This window comes from Ammospiza caudacuta, chromosome Z (assembly GCF_027887145.1).
Source record: "Ammospiza caudacuta isolate bAmmCau1 chromosome Z, bAmmCau1.pri, whole genome shotgun sequence".
Classification (NCBI taxonomy): domain Eukaryota; kingdom Metazoa; phylum Chordata; class Aves; order Passeriformes; family Passerellidae; genus Ammospiza; species Ammospiza caudacuta.
In genome coordinates this window covers 50,589,299-50,606,901 of record NC_080632.1, presented here as the reverse complement: position 1 = coordinate 50,606,901, position 17,603 = coordinate 50,589,299, and positions in this window count along the sequence as shown.

The window sequence follows — 17,603 nt, the reverse complement described above, 5'->3', positions numbered from 1 at the left end:
TGAATTTATTTTCCCTCCACATAAATCCTAATCTTCGTTCAATCTGTTGATGAGGTTGCACCATCCCCTTTCCCCCCAGTTCCTGTGAGCAGGTGTCTATCTATAAACTCCTTTAGCACACATCCCTTCTCACTGTTCTACCATGTTCCAGCCAAGTCCCCCTATTTTTTCTAGTATATTTACATCCCATCTGCAAAGTATCTCGTGATAATTGCTTGATTTTCTCACAACACTGAGTGCTTCCTTGCTTGCTGTTTGTGATTCTATATCTCTAGACAGGTTTTTGCTGAAGGGTCTGTTTGTGTAGCTCACTGCCCTCATACGTAGAGCACCTCTTTGCAGCATGTCATCAAATCACGTCTGAGAATGAAACTCCATCATTCCTTCCAGATTTTGGCAAATGTCGTGTCTTTTCCATCTGCCTCCCTCATTCCATTGCTCTCTGAGATTTACCCTAATGTACTTGTTCTGTGTATTAGGGAGAGTGGAAGACCAGAAAATGAGGTGTAAGAGGGGAAGGATAGCAGGGAAAAAACAGATGATTTCTGATGGATGCCTTGGAATGAGAGAATTTTTGAACTGATTTTATTTTAAACATGTTGAAACTTTTAAAGAACTAGACTAGGGAAAATCACAGATGGGTAGATGAGAACGGGGGTCTATCAGGATGAAACCTCTCTCAGCAATAGGTATTTCTTGCTCATTTTCTATCCTATTTTCAGTCAGAGGGCTGAAGACAAAATGTTTCTAATCACCAAAAAGAGAAAAAAAAATAAAAGGTCAAACAGGCAGAATATCCCAGTGAAGTTAGAGTGGGTGACTTAGCAAAAACTCAAAACTGAGAAAAATAAACTCTGGTTTACACCCAAGTGAGGGGACTCACCAAGTTAATGGAAAACTGAAGGTTAGTTGCTTTTTGTATAGATCTGTGCAACTCTTGAGCTGCAAAGTGAAAAACAGAAGGGCCTTCAAAAATCTGAAGTGTCCTCCTACACCTGTGTACCTGTAGGCACTAATGCAAGATCCTGAAGAAATTAACTGTAGGACAGAAGAGTTACAGCTTAACTATCTCATGTAAGAAAGGGATGTGCTTTAAACCATGGTGAGCACAGGTCATCAGCAGCAGGCACAGGCTGTAGGAAGCCGGTGTGAGATCCTGTTCCCTATGATATCCCAGCCAGAGGGTCCTCCACTGGGCCTGGTCCCAGTGCTCCTCTGGGGTTGAAGAAGCTGGAGGTGCTGAAGGAGTGGCAGGATGAAAAGACACTCCAGCCCTGGTAGGCCTAAGAGTGAACCCAGGCAGCTCTGCAACCCACTGCAGTGCAATGGAGAATGAGACCAGAGACCATTCCACCTGTGGAAAAACTGTGGGAAAGGTCCAAAGCCCACCCAAACTCCAGGTTGTTAGGAAGATAAAAAACATCACCTTTGAGAGTTAGAAACTTGGCATTACACCCTTCACTTCCCAACAGCTGCCCCAAGGAGGCTATCTGGGGCCACCACAAGCAGCATCATGGTTTCCTGAGGAGATACAACATTTTCTCCATGTTCAGGCACATGCAAAGAGTGACGTTGAACTGCCATATTATCACCCCTATTGAGGCAGTGTAGCTAACCCAAAACAACTGCGCCAGGTGCAGACAATCAGCACGCTCACAGCAGAGCAGCCTCGCTCTGGGGCCCCTACAGGGTGTTGTGAGGCCCCAGGAAGTGCATACTCTCTTGTTTCAAATCAATGCCTGTGGTTAGAAAATGAGCCTGTGAATTGCTGTAGAACATCTGGGGATGTCACACACAATAACTGCATCAAACCAGACTAGAGATTTTAAAGTTTAGGTAGGGTTCTAGGAATAAAAAGCTCTGCCCTGCTTTTCTTTCAAGAAGATTTGCCCTAGGAGAATATCTTCATTTTTACTGTTTTCTTTAATACTTTTCCAAGCAGGAGAAGGCTTAGCCCCTGGCCCCAGCCCCTGTGCAGGCCAGCAGCACAGTGCACAGAGCCCAGCCAGCCCTGCCCTGCAGCCATCAGCTCAGGCAGCATCTGCTCAGTGTCTCGGGGCAACCTGCCTTTGGGCCATCTCTTTTATTTCTGTTGGGGAACAACACCATAAATTGTGTGGAAAATAAAGCCCACTTCAAACTGAAGTTTCTCTCTTCAGCAATTAACAATAGGGAGATGAGTTTTCTGGCACCTTTGCTGCATGAGGACACATAAACATCCACATGCCACCCGGCATAGCAGAAAAACACCAAGGTTTTACTCTGCAGCTGTCAACATGGAGCAAATCTTGCTTTGAGGCTATGCAGGATAAAAATACCCTCACCAACATTGCAGACAAGCTGGTTAAATAGCTTCCTTTCACCTTGCAGGGAGTGGGGACCATCCACCAGGTTGGAGGAACTTGGTGCTCATATCAAGTCTACAGGAGGTTATTCAACCTTGAGCGCACACGGGATTTTAGATAAGGCCATTCATTCATCCTTTGGTCAATAGTCTGGCTGCTTTCTGCCTCTATTGTATGAGTGCTTTCTGTACCATGGTATTAGGGGACGTAAATATCTGGTCCTGGGATGAACATTTCTATCTGGAAATTGTCTAATTCCTCTTCTGCATGTGACTTCCAGTTTTCTTCTACTAATTATTTTCCTGACATGTAATAATAGGGATTCTCAAATCATTAGAGGAGGGATTTCTTCCTATTTCTTTAGCAGATAATATTTTCATCATTACATTTCAGAGAAAGCCAGAAGGACAATGTATTAGTCTGCTAAGCCTTCTCTCTTGCCTTACCATCTTGTCTAAAGAAAATCCATGTCTGCACAGTAATGCACAAGCCACTAACTCAGAGTGGCAGGTACCTGGCAACTGCTAGCCAAGAAAAAGGGAGAAATCACAGAACTACATTTTGGAGATGTGCTGGCAACAAGCATCCCTCCTGCACTGGGCTCATTGGTGGGTTGGGTAAGAAGCCTTAGTGTCTCAGTGCTAAGAAAGCAGACTCCTGGTCCTCCATTCACCACTTATATTCCAAAGAGAAACTGACCTTTTTGTGCTGGGATTCTGGGATGTGAGTCTTTTCTCTTTTTTTCTTTTTTTTTTTTTTTTTAATGAACAAAAGAACAATTCATTGTACCAGGAGAGCTGTGGATAAATGCTGCACTCAAACAATGTGCATACGTGAATGATGACCATGACAGAAAAACCACAGAGAAAAGGAGCTGGGCCTGGATGGTTTTGGTGACCACAGATACCCTGCAAAGCTACTTCCAAATATGAGCAATGGAAACTATGATTTTGTGGACAGACACATTTCTGGCTGACTATTTGCCTTCAGCCACCCTTCATGATCCAGACATGAGGTTTCTGAGTACTGCATTTTCTCAAAGGTGCTGCTTCAATGCAGCAGTCGGCAATCACACAGCTAATGGTCATATAGCACTAAAAGCAGGAATAGAAATGCAGTTAGTAAATCCACAATGACCTAGTCCTTTTGTCCATTTTAGTGGTCCAAGGATTTTTGCTTCCTCAGAGCCCTGACACAGAACTTCATAAATTTTGCTGTGGGTCCTACGCCCCTGGCTATGCATAGCTAGGTACAGAGATCCCGGGGGTGGTCAATAGTACTTGCTGCTGGAGCCTCACTCTGCAATGATCCAGTCCAGTGGTCCACTGCTGTGATCCATGGCCAGTTTTCAACTTAGCTGTGTTATTTCAGCACTACTTTGAACTGCCTGGTAATGACACACTCATTAAAAAGAAAATTTAAAAAAATCTTGCTTTCCTTTCCTCTTTTTCCTTTTCTTTGCATTGAAATGAAAATCAGATGCCAGAAATATCTTTTAACTCATCATCTTTTCTGATCTCACAGCAAGAACCTTCCTTTGTGTTATTCCAACACCCTGTTATAGATGCTACCATCTCAAATTTCCCCCAACTGCCTTCCAGTTCCCTTTCCCTCTGCCCTTGGGAAGAAGAGGTGGGTGCCTCTCTGTGCAGCTCATGATTGCATTCCACAGCCCTCTAATGTGTGTGTGCTGCCACCAGACCGTGCTGTACAGTGCAGCTGCTCCCCATCACCTGGCAGGGACCTGTCACCTGCTACACAGCAGAGCATTTGGCCTCGCGAACAATCTTTTGTCATTACAGCTTTCAAGGGAAGTTATTTCAGTTTTTAAGCCACTTACTCAACCCCAGGCTGCTGCTCATTCTGGTAAACAGATTGAGCTACCTACCCCATCTTGTGAATCCACTTTTACCACTTCCTTTATCTCTGCAGTTCCTTTAGAACTAAGCCTGACTGCATTTTCTGGCTGTACATTACCCTATCCATTCCCTGCAAGACACAGAGCAAGCAGGCAGGCAACACAGCCTGTTGGTGTAAGAGGGGCTGGTCCCTAAGAGCTGCTCTCCCAACCAGGACAAGAGCTAAAGCGAGGGCTCAGGGAGCCTGCAATGCACATGGCTGCACTGTGCAGTCACTCTGTCTTCCTGAGCCCTGGTGACAGCAGCTGGACATGAGCCAGGCTGTGCCCAGGTGGCCAAGAAGGCCAATGGCATCCTGGCCTGGATCAGCAATGCTGTGGCCAGCAGGGCCAGGGCAGGGATTGTCCCCCTGTGCTGGGCCCTGCTGAGGCCACACCTCCAGTGCTGTGTCCAGGGCTGGGCCCTCACTGCAGGAAAGGCCCTGAGGGGCTGGAGAGAGCCCAGAGAAGGGCAATGGAGCTGGGGCAGGCTCTGGGGCACAAGTGCTGTGAGGAGCAGCTGAGGGAGCTGGGGGTGTTTGTCCTGGAGAAAAGGAGGTGACCCAATGCCCTTTATAAGTACATGAAAGGAGGTTTTAGCAAGGTGGGGGGGTCAATCTCTCCTCCCAAGTAACATGCAACAAGACAAGAGAAAATGGCCTCAGGTTGAGATGAGGAGGTTTAGATTGAGGAGGAGGAAAGATTTCTTCACCGAAAGGGTGGTTAGACATTGGAACAGCCTGCTCAGGGAAGTGGAAGCACCAACCCTGGAAGTCTACAAAATGCATGTAGATATGGCACTTGAGGACATGGTTTAGTGACGGACTTGGCAGTGCTGGGTTAAGGATTTGACTTGATCTGAAGCATCTGTCTCAGCCTAACTGATGCTGTCTATGACGGTATTCTGATTCCTGTGCCTTACTCCATCCCAGCCGTGTGCTGGAGGACAGGCTGTACAGACGAGTATCACCGTATCCTCGGGACAGCGCAGCTCTGAAATAAAAAGGAGTCATACCTGATAGATGCACACTTCGCCCAAACCCTGCCCGGCGGTTCCCGTTCCGAGCACAGCAGGGCGGGATAACTCCCGCCTGGAGCTGCCGGGGCTGCGCGGGCGGCAGGGACGGCAGAGGGAGCGCCGGAGCCGCGCAGCGCATCCCAGCACATCCCAGCGCATCCCAGTGCATCTCAGCACATCCCAGCGCATCCCAGTGCATCTCAGCACATCCCAGTGCATCCCAGCGCATCCCATGGCATCCCAGAGCATCCCAGTGCATCTCAGCGCATCCCAGCACATCCCAGCGCAGCTCATGTCCCGGCAGCTGGGGCTGCCGTGCCCCTTCCACACTTTGCAAACCTCTCCGCAGGTCGCTCCCTCCCTGCAGCTTGCCTTTACAGGCGTGCCTAGATTTCCCCGTTTCCCTGCTCAGAAAGAGAGGGAGGAGGGCTGCGTTACCGACGCCAGAAATGAGCGGCCTCGCTTGGCCACGATGTGGCGACAGGGCTTTTTTCTTAGCTTGTTGCCGTCTGATGGATCCCTGACAGATATCCTCATCGGCCTCTTTTAACCCTCGCGGATCCAATCGTGGGAAAGAGTTCTGCTCCACTGCAGCCCTTTTCTTTTTTTTTTCCCATACGTTCCACATCCTGCTACTCCCGCAGTACACATTTTGGTGGCAGCTGCTAACACTTTTCAACTCTGCATTTAATTAAGGACTTCAATATTGTCATTCTTGTAATTTCCCAAACCATGAGTCTGACTCCGGGAAAGCTGTGAAATAGGCGCCTAAAAACCAATAATATACTGGCTTCATCCCTTCTATTGTCTGGTACACAGGGCATCTTGTAAGCACTCCAAGTGCGTCTGAGATATGTGCTAGTGTGTGTGCTTAGGTGAAGGACAGAAAGGGCAAAAAGGAGAAATGCTTCATGCTGCCAGCTCTCAAGAGAAAAGTAAAAAGAGCCTCTAAAAAAAATTTATCAAAGATGGTCGCCTTGTATCCCTTGTGGGCACCCTGGTCTGCAGTTCCCATTGCAGCTCAGCGCCACGGTGCTGCATCTGCTTGTGACACCTCCCACATTGCCAGCCTTTCTGCAAGCATCCAGGGCTAGAAACTCGTGGAGAAATAGTGCCAAGAGACTTTAATAGTTTCCTACCAACTCTGAGGCAAGAAATTATGGTTCTATGGCCAGAAACAACTCAGCATTGACAAGTCTGGAGGCTTACTCAAAATTCTGCATTTTTTTTCAGGCAAAAGGTTAGTTGTGCATTTGCCTACAGATTTGTTCACAGGGCCACCCTGACAGGCTTTCCTGTTCAGGTCCAGCAGTTCAGCCAGAAGCAGGAGCTGCTGCTGCCCAGGACACACAGCCTGCTGTGGCCGGGGCAGGGGGCTCGAAGGCACAGAGAGCTTCTCACCCACAGCAGCTACAGAGAGGGCAAAACACACAGCTTTAACGTGGGCCCCATAATCACGTTGTACTGCTTGTGTGAGCAGATGTTTCATGTCTCTCTCAATATTTTTTGTCCCCACCTTCTGATCCTAGGATAATAGGAGGGCAGAGCTGGTTCCAGTCGTGCAACAGGAAACATCTTCTGCCCCTTCCTTGCAAGTTAATGCATCTCATTTTCTAGTGGTAAAAGTATCCTGACATAACATGGGAAGAGGATTCACCAAGATAGCAAAGCAAGGAAATTCTTCTCAGTGTATAAGTTTAGGACACTACGAACTACCTTGGTTTGCCGTATGGCAGGCATGAGGCATAAGAGGCTACAGTTTATTAAAATCATGCTAGTTCACATGATGTTATTGCAGTTAATACTTTCTGGAGTTTCTTTTAAAACCGTAGTTCTAACACTAGCTCCTCAGTAAGATGCTCAAAAAATGTTGATATTTTTCCAAACACTGATTATGCAGATAGAGATTCCCAAACCTCAGTTTTAAAGACTAGCACACAAACCCACTAGTGAAAGAGCAGGAACTTCAAATGTGTTTCTTATTAACTCATTTCCCAGGAGGAGTGGGCCTGCTCCTGACTGTGCTCCTCTACCTGGGCAGAAAACTACTTGGGGATGGGGAGACATCAGGAACAGGCTGTCCCTACTCTTCATTGAGGACACGCTGTGGACATCCCAGGCCTCCTCAACCTTTTATCAACCTTTTATCAACCACCAGGTTTGGAGGCCTGGGACAGGCATTTACATTAAATAGATGTTTCTAACTTTGAAAGAGAGAAGAATTGGCTGCAAATTCTCATCTTATCACCTTCTAAAATATCAGGGGCTCCTGCCCCATTCCTGCATGGGAGAAGTGACTGATTCTCTGCTCTCATCCCCCACACCTCAAATGTGCTCCCAAGCAGCTAGAAAGCAAGATGCTCAGTTCAGGCAGATGATGCCCAATTATCCTGCCCTCACCAGTGAGCCACACAGGTTCCCCAGCCCCAGCTTCATAGTGTCAGCAGGAAAGGTGGCTAAGAACAGAGATTCCCTTCGTGTGGTCCCTGGTGCTGCGCCCTCTCAACCTCTCTTGTGTACAATGCAGCAATATCTCTTAAGAGAGCCACAAGCAAAGCATGAATCCCAGTGTTGCCTTCCAGAGTCATCACCGCTGGAAAGGATGCCAATCTGATTTCTGAGGGTTTTAGGGAAGGAATATGTGTTCTTGCCCTTTGTGACTAACTGGAAGAGAGGATGGCTGAGGGAAAGGGCACTGCCAATGCTGCTGCCTAAAAATTTGCACATGGAGTGGGGATGGAGGTCAGAATTTATGTTCCATTCAATACCTTCTAAAGCCATGTGTTTCTCCCTCCCAATCTTCCCCTTCACTTCTCATTTAAAGATGCGACTCCTTCTATAATCCTTTTTTTCCTAAGGGAGACATTCTGGCACAGTACTCAGCCCTCAGACAGCTTTGCTGTGTGGGGCCTGTGTTCTCAGATCACAGTATTCTGCCTTAATATGCCTGCAGAAAGCAATTAGGAGAAATACTTCAGTTCTAATTTATATAGCAATGTCAGTAATCATTGCTCACAAGAGCGTGAAGCACTAAAACCAGGAAGATAAAACCCCAGAAACGGAGATAGAGCAACTCATTTGAGGCATGAGTTGGGTCTGCAGTGGCTTTTCATCTGGAGGGCTGCTGTGACCTGCCAAGGGACTTTCCATGCCCACGTTCACTCTCTTATGCCCCTGCCTTGTCTTGGCTGCCATTTGCTTGCTCTACTGTCCAAGGCTTTGTCTCTGAATTGCGTCTGAGGGAGAGAGAGTGTTATAAACATCATGCTTTCCCAGCAGGCCAAGAGCAGCCTGGGAAGACTCATCCCTGCTCCCAACAGACCCTGGTTCTTGCATCTCCTACAGCTTCCACTCACTCTCTCTCTTCCTCAGTTTAAACTGACTGGGGAGGTCCCACAGCAGCGCAGGGTCACAGCTGTCAGGGAAAGGTGCTTGCAACTGTAAGAGGCAGCATGGCAGAGGTTGCAAACTTAGACCTTACTGAGACATCTGGAAAGGAATAAAGCCAGGTATTAAGTGGTTGGGTGGAGGAAATGTCACATAAGAATTAGGAAGTAACAGGTTCAGAAAAGATTTTGAATATTTGTGGACACTGGGTGAAAAGTGAAAACAGTAAGAAAAGCTGAAACAGAGGGCATGGATGCAATTTCAGACCATGAAAGCATCTTATCTTTCCTACCAAGAAGCTCTGTTGCTGATTCTTTTTGAAGATGCTGCCCTGGTGCCCTTCCCAAGGGGAAGCAGAGCTTTGCATGACAGGGAGGGCAGGATGATCAGAGCCAAATATTGTGTAACCTGTAGTTATTCACACCTGTGTGCTGCACCTGTATTTGATGAGGGACCTTTTAAGCCTGCTGGTAGTCCCTGCAGCAGACCAGCCCCAGGGACAGCACCAGCGCTCTCATGGGGTCAGCTGCTGCCCTGCTGCCTGCCCTAATGCTGGGTGAAGAACACTTTGGTGCAGAACCAGAAATGTGGAGGCCCATTAGTGACTGCGCAGAATACTGCAACATGGCCCAGTGATTCCAAGAAACTGGAAAACCATAAATATGTGCTGGACTTGGTAACCACATCTGCAGTGGGAGCATAATCTGTTTCTGCAGGAGTGCCTTTGTTGATGGCCAGAGAGCACAGTCACAGAAAATCTTCAGGCAGCAGTCCCTCCCAGCAAAATCCCAGAGAGAAGCCTTACATAGTGAGAGACATTCCTTGTCATTTTAGTGGAAAATCTCTTCCCTGGACTCATAGGTTTTACTGTTAGCTCTCCCAAATTGTCTTAACATTAAACACACTCTGACATATGGAGGAAGAAGGAATGTCTTGGGCTTTCCATGGGGATCACAGAATTGCAGAATCATAGAATGGTTTGAGTTGGAAGGGACCTTAAAGATCACCTAGTGTCAACCCTGCCCCATCATGGACAGGGACAACTTCCACTAGATCAGGGTGCTTAAAACCCCATCCAACTTAGCCATGAACATTTTCATAGATAGAAGAACTGATGCTGATTCTTGTGCTGGATCTTTCAAGCTTCTTTTAGATGCACAAGCAAACCCCCCACCCCCCCACCCCCCACCTCCAATTTCAGCAGATAGAACTTCAAGTGGCAATTGTCTAATGAAAACAAGATATGAGTCTCCAAATACAAAATAATTTCAAGTATCTGCTTGCAATCTTATAAATATTCTACAGTATCTTTAATTCCTCAGTACTCAGGCTAAAGCATCTTTCTCAATATGTATTTTAGGCTTTTGGAGATTAAAATTTTACCTGTATTATAGCCACTTAGTTCTCATCAAAAGTGCCACTGTTTTCAGGTTTAAAACAGGAAGAAGAACTCTACAGTGAAAATATGTTTTTACTGTCAAGTTACTGTAATGACTCTCTCTGGAGCAAGTTCACAGTGTGTCACATTTTCATCTCTGCAAGGCAGAAGAACCTTCCAGAAGAGTCAGTCTCTGTTATGCTGTGCTTCTCTGGCCCATCAAACACCTTTCATAGGGCCACAGTGGAAAGAGGAAAGCAATTTATAATATAAACTAATAATATAATATGACATGACTTAAAGAAATATTTGTTGAATGCCAAGTACTTCCCAATATCTTTTACATTCCTGCATGATTTTTTTGTCCAGCTGGTTTTCTTGTTTTTAAAATAGTTTTGGATCAGCAGAGCAACAGAAATCCAAGTCTTCTGTTACAGTGTGCTATCAAAGGTTATCTTGCTTTTGCAGAAAGGTCAGAATTTACACAATAAGAAGAGAAAAGCAGCAGCATGTATAAATAGATGTGTTCAACAAGTAATAGCAATTAACACAGTACAGCACACAGTGCTTAATAAATGTGTGAAGCCTGATTCATCTTTTGAACAATGTTAAACATGAGTATCTCAATAAAACTTAAAAATTATCTACTGCAATGCTACCAGTTCACAGTATGTTGTTTTCAAAAATGGCATTTTGGTGCTGCTGCATGTGGAATGAAGTCCAGTGTGTGCAAGCCAGCAGGTGTGTGCTTCAGAACATGGTAGTGATACAATGGCTAATGAAATCCTTATTAACTTAAATTCTCAATCTGATTTGCATGCATTGAGATGTATGGGTGTGCCTCAGGGGCATTTTAGGAGAGGAGAGGAGAGGAGAGGAGAGGAGAGGAGAGGAGAGGAGAGGAGAGGAGAGGAGAGGAGAGGAGAGGAGAGGAGAGGAGAGGAGAGGAGAGGAGAGGAGAGGAGAGGAGAGGAGAGGAGAGGAGAGGAGAGGAGAGGAGAGGAGAGGAGAGGAGAGGAGAGGAGAGGAGAGGAGAGGAGAGGAGAGGAGAGGAGAGGAGAGGAGAGGAGAGGAGAGGAGAGGAGAGGAGAGGAGAGGAGAGGAGAGGAGAGGAGAGGAGAGGAGGATCAAAAGCTGAGCTCTGAAGAGGTGCTGCCAAAGTCTGTGCAAAACCAAAGAGGGATGCAGAGAGAGAGAGCAGCTTTTCAGACAGGCGTCCATGGACGATAATTTCAGAAACAACTGAAGGTATTGGTGGTCTCATATGATGTCTCTGGAATGCCAGAAACAACCACATTGGTACTCCTTTTCAAAGGTCTATTGGCTCTCCTCTATGCCATAGAGCATAAGATCAGGTACCTGCACCATCCATTTCTTTTCCCAGGACCATTTACACCAAAGCATTACCTGCATATGCTTACTTGTGACTCTCTTGCAGAGCAACAAGGCTTTCTAGGAGCCCCCAGTGTCACTGTGCTGTTACTTAGTTTGAGGTCCTCAAAGACCCCTCTCTTTCCCACACAGAAATGCTCGGCACATTCAGGGGGTGTTGACCATGCTCACAAGCTCCTAATGCAAGGGAAACCTGCTCTAAGGGGCTGCTGAGCTGCTCTGTGACAGCTGCAGTGACTGATTCCTCACTCAGCAGGGAATGAGCAATGTCTCATGTAGGGGCTTGAGGTGGCACTTCCTTGTCCTCAGCAGCACCCTTGAGCCCCTGCTCAGACACCCAGGAGCTTTCCTGTTTTACCAGCTCAGACAGAGCTCCTGCATATAAGCAAACTTCACTTTTGAAGATTATGATTAGTGAAAGAATGAATAACATTGGAGCTGAGAAGCCTGTCAGTCCAGCTCTGACAAAAATTGCCCTATAGAGAAAGAAGTCTCTTCAGAATAAGCAGCATCTCCAAAAGAAAGATAAAGTGGTTTGGAATAAGAGCTTAAAAGTAAAGTATCCAAGTAATTGAATATAATACCGGACGATCTTGTTTTTAGTCAAACTGCTTTAAGTAACTACACGTAGTAAAGGAGAGGGGAGTGGGAGATTATGGCTCTTCTTAGCTTAATGACACCAAACCCACAAAGAATTCCTGCCTCCACTTAGCTACAGTGCTTGTCTCCCCAGGACTGACAGCTTCCTTCCCCACCAGATCCTGTCACTGGCTGTCACCAGTGGATTCACATGTTGCTTGTTTCATATGTGACATGCTAACTAGAGACCTTCTTTAAAACAGGCATTTATGAGTCACTTGCTATTCAGCTATGCTATCAAAAAACCCCATAGTTTGAATATATAAGGGCACGAAATAAACACTCTTAAAACACTGAATAATTTTTTCTGACACTATCACTCTAAAGTTGAAAATCCTTCAAGTTCCTGGAGCAGTGCAGCCTGGTTTTATCACCACAACCACATCCGAACACAGGTCAGGGCTCTTTTATATTCCTCAGCATGACAACCTCTACCAGTACCTCTGAAACACGAATCACATCTCAAGGCAATGTGCTCAGCTTCCCACTGTTGACTGCTGGGCTGGAAAACCTCACATGGTTTCCTATTGCAGGAGCTGCTAAAAGGTGGAGATATCAATAGAGAATAAAAAAAGGAAGAAGAAAAATACTTCTTATGCCCACAAATGTGCATGTTTTTGGCTTTCAGCTTGTTTTCACATCAGACAACACATTTTCAGTATTTAGGGAAAATAATTTCTTTCATAAATGAATTTACTGCCATCAGCTTCCTGAAAGCAAGATTAAATCAGTTTTCCATAGCAGTCATTTAAAACTCTCCATGTTTCTGAGCCTGCATAGCTTCAGGAAGAAGAAAAAACCATCCTTTAGGCATGTAACTGCACATGCCCCATGAGGTCTATGTAGCAAGATTTTTACTTTCAATTGACTAAATTATGTTATGACCGGGTGGCGCTGCCATTGCTTAATGCAACATGTGATGCTGGTTGCGTTGGAGGTGATTCAATAGAGGCAATGAGCTAAAATTATAGCACGCACTCTCTGGTTCCTGTTGTTCTCATTAGCAGCCTAAATTTCCATCGCACATTCATGATTCTAGTTATAGGAGAGCTAGATGCAATTCGCACCTGCGTAGGAGGTACAGGAAGAACAGTGTTCTGCTTACGTCTCACTTGTAAGCAGTGTTTTGAACAGCTCACTAGTTTGTACTGATTCTTGGAAAGAATCACACCTATTTTTGAAGAAAGCAAAGCCACTGCACACACGGTGGTTTGCAGTGGTCCTGCCAGGTGACAGCACAGATTCAAACCCAACCATGGCCTCTTCTTGAATGTGGCAAAGGGGTCTGCTTCATCTCCCTGTTCTGTTCCAAACATCTTAAATTGCTGGGTGGAGCATGGGATTGTGGCCAAGCTAGAGGCCTCAAGCTTTTGCAGGGCATCAAGAAAAATGAACGCATTTTCAAACCAAAATATCTTCTGCTTTCGCTTGTCCATATCATCAGCTTATAAAGAAGCAGGAACTTAAGGCTATGTGTTATCTTTTGCATATTCTCTGTCTATTCAAAACTTTCAAATGCTGTAAGAGAAAGCTGTGAAATAAATAGCCTCTGGCAGAATTTTTGCTTCCATACTAGAGTACTGTCTGTGTGGCTGAATTAAAAGCCTGGGTCAAGATGCAAGGCTGCTGTGGGAAGTGAAGTCTGAGTCGTTGTGAAAAAGTGTTTGTGAAGTTGGTCAATGAATGTCAATGCCGTGGGGCTTTGGGAATAATCTTTTCTCCACAGCAGGAGGAAGCTGGGCCTGGCCAGCACCAAGTGGCCTGGACATGGACAACCCAAGACAAAGCTCTGCTGTGGTCAGATTTGTAGGCATATGCTGTGGAAAAATGGGAAAAGGAGGTTCTGTAATTTTGCCTGGGACAGGCTGGTTCACACTGCTTTAGTGGGAATCACACACACTCACCTGAGAGCTGTGCATGATCTGTGCAGGCAAAGGAGGCAAACACCTGTTTGCCTTGCCCTGCCACTGCTGCCTCTATACAGATCTCCATAATCATCAGATGTCACAATGAGAAAGCAGAAAACAACACTACTTTGTTTTTCCTATAAAAAGGCATGGATGAGTTCATGAGGCTTTGTTACATTTCCCCTTCTTTTGGCATGCTACATATAGTCTTTCAGAAGCTGGAGCTGAGAAAAGAGGATGGGAGGCTTCAGTCATTGCTTCAAATGGTTTGGTATTAACATGTCACCAGCATTTCAGGGGATTTATCAAAGTCAGGAATAGCAGGTGACTCACAGGCAGTGTCTGTGCTTTTGTACATGTCTGGTTCAGGTAATGAATTTGCTCATTGGATTTTGTGTGTCATGTAAGTGAGATGGGGGATTTATCAAGGCTGCATCTGGGCTTGGCTCTTGGAGTAGGACCTCCCCATGGTGCAGCTCCCTGAAATGGCCCTAAGGCATGTGTCCCACTTGCAGCTCTGAATGGCTGCACCCAGGACACTGAAGGGCACAGTGTGCATTGTCCCAGGAGGGACATCCATGGTCACATAGCTGTGGCTCACTGCCCAGACACACCCTCAAAGATCTTGTTCAATGGTTTGTGCTGCACAATTCCCACTCTAATACTTGGTCTCTGATCTAGGTCAGCAAACGTTTTTGTTACAGTGGTACTGACAGAGACTGTGGGAAGAACTTTGTGCCTGGCATTCACTGCTTTTCTACATCCCTGAAGGAAAATAGAATATCGTTTCTCTCCCCAACCCTCCATCTTTTCTGCTTTCTTCTCCAGTGTGGCGGATGGAATCCTTTCAGAGACAGACAGGATTCCCCAAGGAGTGCCTTACTCTGTATCAGGTGTGAATGTGTTATAAGTGTCCTGGGAGTGATCACACCAAAGATCACTGGTGGAGTGATCTTCGCCTACTTGGCAGCTGCTTGTTCATTTCAGCAGCAAAGACCAGCATGCTGTTTTCAATGCTGTCTCTAATTAAATACCGGAAAGATGACCAGGACTAGCACTAAGGCGCCCAGACACAGTATGGCTACTACCATGTTTCCCCATGTTCCAGGGGCTACCAGTCTGCAGAGGAAATTCCTTTGCTTGGGAGATCTCTCTATGGGATCCCTCTATGGCAAAGCCCCGGACTTTCTCCAGGAGCCAGAGGAAGACAGCTTGCATAGCAGTACCCTTCAATTCTTATTTACTTTTCTATTGCTTTGCAGGACCCCTCCCCTGGAACACAGACCAAGGCTCCTGTCAGAGCCCGATGCCCTGTGTCAAGGTCAAACACTGCTCTCAGATGTTGTTCTCTGCCTGAAACATTCCTGAGAAGAGCTCTCTGAAGCTATTCAGTGGCCTGCCCTTACACTTTGGCGCCAGATGACATTACTTACTCAGACCCAGCCAATGGATCCCTTTGCCAGGCTGGAGGGCGAGCCTGTATTGATTGCCTGCAGACACCATTTTCCCTCTGGAAGGACCAAAAACCACTCACCCTAGTCATTCTTGCAGTCCTGGCTCTGGGCAGGCCTGACCGCAGCACTGCCACCCAGACATCCCACAGCAAGACATCATGCGAGCATAATAACTTCTTTTTTCCCACTCAGCCCACCTGTGATTGTGGCTATCTCTCCAAGTGCAGTGTGAGGAGACGTAGAATCAAACAGGGCTTCATAGCATGGTCCAAATCCTATGACCTTAGATTTAACAGGTATTCTTGCAGTTAGCAATAAACTTCTGCCCTGTCTCTCCCAGACAAATGCAAATAGCTTAATTGCAGGCAGATGTTCATTACACAGATGCACCTCAAAATATGGGCTAGAGGCCAGGTTCCATCCTTTTCCAATTGGAACACCAGGCACTGAGAACCTTTAAAAATTTTTACACTGCTGGGCTTCCTTGATCCATCCCAGCCAAACAAAGTTGGCTTTGTTTAACTTTTCTACTGTACTGGCATCTGTCAAACTCAGTTTTTAACCTTCTTTTTTGGTTGTTGTTTTTGTCACATTACTCCAAGCAGAAGAAAAGTCTGCTGGGTGGTTCAGTGCAAGATGTCTCCCTTGGTCTGGTGGCCCACAGCCTCCTGTTCCTTGAACAGCAGAGAGCCTGTGTGTGGGCACAGTGACCCTTCCCATGGCATCCTGGACAGAGACCTGGATAGGTTCAGTGTGAATGCAGCTGCACCGACCTGGGAGGGTGGGAGTGTATGATGACAGCACCCCATTCACCCTGGGCTGGCTGCTACACTCTCTGATGAGTGTCATCTCCACTGTTTGTGAGGATGTCTGTCCTGTGCAGAGGCACAGGAAGGGAGCAGGCACCAAACATTGGTTGCTCCAGCACACATTTCTGTGTCTTTGCCCAGCTGCACCTTCAGTGTCAGTGTCATCAGTGATGCTGGGCTTTGTGTGGCAATGTTCCCTGTGGGTGACTGTACCTCCCTGTGAGAGGTACCTTCCCAAGGGGCACAGGAGACAGGCCAGAGATCCCACATGCTCTGTGGCTACTTCATCCAGAGTAATCAGAAGGAATCAAGCACGTCCTGCAATCTGGAGTGAGACAGAGAGAATGGGGCCAAAATCCTTTTTCTTGGATGCTGCAAGGGCTTATTTTCAGTACAGCATCAAAGATACAATTTAGGGTTGAAAATACCTGTTGTTAAATCATGTTTACCAGGAAGCAACATCTGAAGAGGTTGTTTCTGGGAAACTCAGAGCCAAGAGAAGAATGTTTGTCTATTACATACCAGTATCACTCACTTCAGATATCCATTCCAAGCAACATAATATGAAAGAGGTGAGTTGTCCAATTCCAGCAAGCAAAGAGAGCAGAACAACCACCTTCACAGTGCCTAAACAAGGAAGCTGAAAGTGTGAGAGTATTGAGATCATGACATATGAAATACAAAGAAGGAAACCTCATGGAACCAGAGAAAAACAACAGTGAATGCTCCAGCCAAAGAGGAAAGGATCCATGCGTTCAGCAAAGCTGCAAGCGCAAAGAGTTGCTGGGAGGAAAGATGTGAGAAGTGATAACAAAATGTGGTGAATCTGATGAACTGCACTTAAAATACAGTTGACAAGTGGCTTAGTTCTGTAGAGCTGAGAAAGAAGTGGATTTAGAGTGTGGTCAGAGCGAGTCTGTAGCCCCTCCTTTGACTCTGCGACCTCTTCCAGCTCCTCCCCTCCTTCTGGAGGCTGAGAATCACTTTGGGAAATGGGCTTTGTTGCACCCTAGCTACTGGAAGAGGAGGAGATTTTTAATCCCTTTTCAGTGCCTGGCAGGAAAAGGAGCTAACAGAGACTGTGTCAGCTAGGAAGATGAATATGCTGCTGAAACAGCCTTTGCACTCTGCTCATAGCACAGGATTGGTGGGACAAAAAAAGCACTCTGCTATTACAAGTGGCCCAGCTAATACGCATTATTTGAGCCGAAGTGGGTTGGGATAAACATGCATTTGGGCAGCAATGCTGGCAGTAAGTCCCTGGAGAAGGGTAGGACAGGGGTGCCAGTCTCTTTACCACAGTTACTGCTGCAAGTTCCAGGCTTGCACAGGATCCCCACTGATCCCCAAGAAAATTACTGACCATTGCAGATGAAC